This window comes from Ruditapes philippinarum, unplaced genomic scaffold, assembly GCF_026571515.1.
Source record: "Ruditapes philippinarum isolate M1 unplaced genomic scaffold, ASM2657151v2 ctg2794_1_1_1_1, whole genome shotgun sequence".
In the NCBI taxonomy this organism is placed as follows: Eukaryota; Metazoa; Mollusca; class Bivalvia; order Venerida; family Veneridae; genus Ruditapes; species Ruditapes philippinarum.
Window position 1 is genome coordinate 34,464 of NW_026863646.1, and position 6,054 is coordinate 40,517.

Below are 6,054 nucleotides of genomic sequence, written 5' to 3' on the forward strand. Positions count from 1 at the left end.
CAATATGCTCGCCATGCATGTTTGTTTAGTTTATTTAAGACTTGTAAGGAAAAAAAACCGGTAATTATGCGCTTATTAATTAATAAAGTTCACCGCGGTTTGTTGAAACATATTAATTGTAGTGAAAATAGAAGGAAATAGAAAAATTAACCAGTTACCACAATTACAATTTAGATAATGCACTTCAACCGACATTATGCTCATCCAAGAGTATATAGTACATTGAACAGGTGAAAGTCAAAATAAGTTTACATTCTGCCATAATCCGTATCAATTCGCATGAACGATAAATAACTCACGTAGACAAAAGAAATTTCTATAAATATCCATCGAAAAGTACCACTAAATTTCATTTTATAAAAAGGGTTAGGCAGTCTTTTTATTATTTTAGGCAGATTCATATTTTATCCAAAACATGTCCAGTATCGTTTATTGGTTAATCACCAACTTTTGAAATACATAATCAATTCAGCTCAACTTGACAATGAAAAAAAAAGAGCAAAATGTCACTTTAGCCTGCAGGGACCGGAAGTAAGGAACCTTTGCCATAAGCCAGATACGCTTGAACATCCGGACTGGCCTGTCTAAACCAATCTCTTAAACTTTAAATGGACTGTTCCAAATTTAAAAAAAAAGGCAAATCGATTATACAAATTAAGCAGGTCACGATTTAGTACAAAATAAACTTAAATACATGGAAATTAGATACTTTAGAAACCGTTAAAGGCACATTAATTATGCCTCACATTTTCTTAATTCTTTAGAAATCTGAAACATGTGTTTTATAATGTTTAAATAATGAATTTAGAGAATGTTAAAAGTTAAACAACTGAACAAAGAAGACTGAACGTTCAGCAGTGTGTCGTTAAGGTAGCAAAATTCAAACAAGGTAGGATTTTGACTTCACTTACAAAATCACTTATATTCACTGTAGTTATACCGATCGCAAACAGACCAAATGAAGCAAAAGCTTTTTTCATCTATGTGGCAATGGGGTATTTTTGTCGAAACTGTATCAAATTACCAAAAATTAAAAAAAAAAATGAGAAAATAAAAATGGAAGCATTTATGAGGCATTGTAACACCGCACTTTGGGGTCAAACGCACTTTGGGGTCCGACCCCAAAGTGCGTTACGTACTTTGGGGTCCGACCCCAGAGTGCGTTACGCACTTTGGGGTCCAATTTCGACCCCAAAGTGCGTTAGACAGGTACATATACATTTTTTAACATCAGGCAAACGACCGCACTTTGGGGTCATAGAAAATTAATGTTCATTATGTTTTAAATAATGTATTGTAGTCAAAACCAATGGTAAACAAAAAATCAAGGTATTAAATAGACGCAAAGCATGTGCCCTGAATTATAGTAGAATCAATAGGAATTTAAATGTTTTTGATTAGTAAGTGAAGAACTTTCACCAAATAAAGAATTTGTATCAATTATTAAGCTTAAATATTTTTTTTTTCAAATTGTCCATTTATTTTAAAAGAATGTACACCTTTCATTAACTCCATTGGTTTTAGCTAAATGCATTATTTTCCCAATTTTTATTTACACGTTTTATAGAAATACACTTAACAAATCTTATAAGTGTGCATGTATAAATGGTTTCATAGGTGTATCAATATTTTCCCGATCATGCTGAAATTTTCAATAAATACAAAAAAGAGACATGTTATCATTTTTGTTAAGTACTTTTCATTCAAGATACAAATTTAAGATTAAATTTTTAAAAAAAGTGAATGCGTGTCGAAAGTCGATGTTGCAATATGATGTCCTTTATACTGTGTGTGCCCACCCTGACTATTACAGCCTGGCAGCGTCGTCACATCGATCTAACATACCGTTGTAGATAATTTTGGGGTTGGTGAGGAAGGTTACCAAAGAAGTTGCTCTGTACTTAATGACTAGCCTTCTTAGGTAGTTTGGTGTACACTCATGCCAGGCGCAACCTACAAATGATACAGACAATTAATTACTAAATAAAAATATGCATTTATGTTCGTCTTATTTAAATATTTTTCGGCTTTTACAATGCAAAGGAATTAAAATAATTATTTAAAGAAATACATGTCACCAACCTCTGTTTGGTGCACACCAACGTTGACCAATCTTAGGGTTATGCCACGATGTTGTATAGATAATCTACCCATGTGGTGTTTTTCTGATATGTCGATCTCTATCGTATCCGAGATATCATGTGCAATCTTATTCCACCCATTCTCACAATTTTTTCGTGCATTGTGTAAATATCGTTCGTTCATCGTTGAACGCATCTCATAATTAAAATTGACATGCTTGAGCACATGAAATGTGTGGAAATGCAGCCAATAGTCAGAACACAAAATTTTGTAAAAATATATTGATAAACGAAAAAGTTACAAGGACATAAAAGGTGCACACTTATAAGATTTGTTAAGTGTATGATAGTCTTAGCATAGACAAAGGTATAAATTATGGGTAATCTTAGTTAGACATTTCAGTAAAAAATGTGCCTGATAATATGTTAAAAGAGCCATTCATTTAGCTAAATGTGACATATAAGAAACTTGACTAGGTGTAGATGCGGCTTTAAGTAGTAGTCCGTACAGGCAGTACCAAAATAACTATTTAAGTAGTCGCACATTAAGAGCGGAGCTTCAGAATAATGTAAAATTCTCACTGAGGGTAAAGAGGGGATTGTGGGGTATCGATCCCCCACCCTCAAGGGTTAAAAAAATAATATTTTAAAGGTCCATTTTGCTTTTATTTGTTTTTCTTCAAAGTTTTTTTTTTTATTTTGATGTTCTTCTATATTATCCAAAAATACATATTGGGCAATTACCTGGACCATCTTTTTCATCTTTTGCTTTTTGTTACATTGTTTTGACTACTTTTATGGCAAATAATTTCACATTTATCGTTCCTTTATTCAGATTACAAGCATCTTACATTTCTCTGATACCATTTTTTTAACATTATAAAATTCATGTTAACTTTGCTCTTTCTTTAGAATATGTAAGATTTCCCATAAAAAACCTCTAGCGAACAGTTGTTACAAAAACCCTTTAGTTTGTTGATAAGCTTAATAATGTATTTGTAAAAATCACTATATATAGTCCGATCGAAAAACTTGATGTTTCACCAGAACATTGCAATAGAGTATATTTATAATTCTTCGGAAAAAAATGCAAACAGCATTTTATTTCATTCCAACATATTTAAAATGGAGCTCAATATGGCACCAAAAAATTATCAAGTAAATGACTGACAGAACGGGATATTTTTCGCAGCATCTTTTAATTATAATATATAATTTCTGTACTAAAGTATTTTGAACGGTGTCATAAAAGTAACATTTGCATTTTTTTAATACTTTTTTTGTTTTTCGTACATATTTTTTGTTGTTTTGTTTTTTGTTTGTCGTACATATTTTTTTTAGTTTTGAATACATACTTTTTTGTTTTGCATACATATTTTATTTTAGTTTTGCATACATATTTTATTTTAGTTTTTTTGTACATATTTAATTTTTGTTTTTTCGTACATATTTTTACATGACCACATTTGCAAAGTAGATGTTTGAATAATTACGCCATTTGTAAAACACCATTATCAAACGCTTCGCCATCTGTAAATTACAGTACCCCATTTGTAAATGCAATTTGCAAATACCAACATTTTCATTTTTGGAGGCATCAAAAAAATAACAACATTACTATGTATAGTCCGCAGTAACCCAAATGTCTGCATATGGTCTGGATGTGGTTAACATTTGACACAAGGTGTTTGAGTGGTGCATATCCATGGGATAATAACTGATCACCAATCAACAGCCCTTATCAAATAGACACTAATATAATAGTATATTATAATGAAAAAATTATATAAAATACATATAATTTTAAAAAAATGGGCCCAAAAGGGTCGGCCGAAACCAGACTTGCCCGGCCGAAAACGACTGGGCCGATTCCAAAAATGGGCCGAAATGTGACCAAAACCACTGTGCTAGTTTTATACTTAACTACTGTTATAAGATGTGAAGGCTGTTTTGATTGGCTAAAATATTTACGAAAAACAAAAATAAAATATGTACGAATATGAATGCAAAACTAAAAAAAAAATATGTATGCAAAACTGAATAAAAATGCTAATGTCACTTTTATGCCACCGTAATTTTGTTACATGAACACAATTTTTAAATATTTCAAGTGGTAAAATTAATAAAACTTTTATCACTTAAGCAACATTAAGTATTGACCTCCATCTTGAACCCTACCTCAAATATTTCAATGTCGCAGATCGAAAATAAGTCAGTACTCAGTATTTAAGCAGAACTCAGATGACACCTTTAGACCTCTGGAACCCAAAGTGCGTTGATATGTAGCATATTAACGCACTTTGGGGTCAATTTCTCGATTTTGACCCCAAAGTGCGTTTGACCCCAAAGTGCGGTGCGAAGTTTAACGCACTTTGGGGTCGTACCCCAAAGTGCGTTTGACCCCAAAGTGCGTTGTTACAAGGCATAATGGGCCTTTAATAAGATGGATAAGGATGGATATGACATTGATCATACTTAATGCTGATTAAGATATTTGTAGATATTTGTTTTCCAGCATGTTTCTTAAGATAAGATACATCAGAGATATGCATATAAATGTTGATAAAAATGTTAGAACCCTAAAGCAGGAAGAAGAAGAAGAAGACGAACAAGCTTAATTCTTTCACAAATATCACATTATACAATTGGCAAAGCCATTATGGATCATAGTCACAATTTTATTATGTAAATATACATGTATGAATATGGGCATTAGTCATTTAACAGGCTGTTAAAAGGAAATTTAGACACCCAAAGTGTGAGAATTTTTTTTACAAAAAGGTGATTTGATTCCAATAGTAAGCAACCGTGTGCGGCCTTAATGAACATTTAGAAACTGAAATCGGTAAGAATTTTACTCCATGCAAGTGTCATAACTAGTAAGCTATTAAGTAAAAATGTTAATTTTGATTTCAATAGCGAGCGATCCTGTGCGCTTTTTATGTGCATTGTATATTGGCAGAACGGAAGGGAAATAGTTTCTTCCCGCCAAGAAGTCATAAAGCTTCTGGTACCGATCTTAGATACTTTGATATGACGTATATTGATTCAATCGGTACCAGCAAAAAATGATACTTCCTTTTTAACTTTGGCTTTGACACTTACATTTGTACTTTGTACAGACGTATTGGTTGATAAAATGCCAATTTGTGAAGTTTTCACGTTGTAGTATTTTCCAAACAGCAAATACTATCTTTATCAGAGACATTTTTCTTCAATGATATTCAAATTCTGTACAACTACTTACATTTTGTGGACATTTCATTTTCTTTGACCGTCCTTTCATTATGTGCCCGTATTTATGGCTCTTTGTTTATAATCTGTTCAAACAATAGAAACAAAAACCCGCTTTTCTTCGTTTATGGCATTTAGTCTTATTCAGAAAAAAATGACGTTAATGACGCGCAACGTCTGTTTAACTCTACGCTAAACAGAACGTGACGTTATAGCGAAAATAAAAGTTGCGTCAAATAAAAAAAAATGTTTCCATTAAAATATATACATGTATATTACTAAATGTATACAGCATATGCACAATATAACAGACATAGACTATGCATCAACATATGCGATACAAATTTTCTCATAATTAGTTATAATAATTATTTGTATTTAATTCTAAATAACACTTTCTTTCATAAACCAAAACTACTGGGAATATGATTTCAGACTTTATTTCAAACTTTTCACATGAGATTATCTCTAAGGAGAGCATTTTTGATCGCTCTTTTCAATAAATCTAGCGAATCGCAATATTTCCTTGAATAAGATTTTTCCCCTTAAATCCTGTATTCAATTATTAGTGATCTCCACTCATTGTTTTCTTCGAGAAAATCAACAGAAGAACGTCTTTATTACATAAGTAAATGATTGTAGAAATCTCACGCCTGTAAGAATAAAAACATAAGTGGTTTGCCGCAATGGACGTCTGAGATATCTGACCTTATGCAACCTTTTTTTTCTTTACCTACGT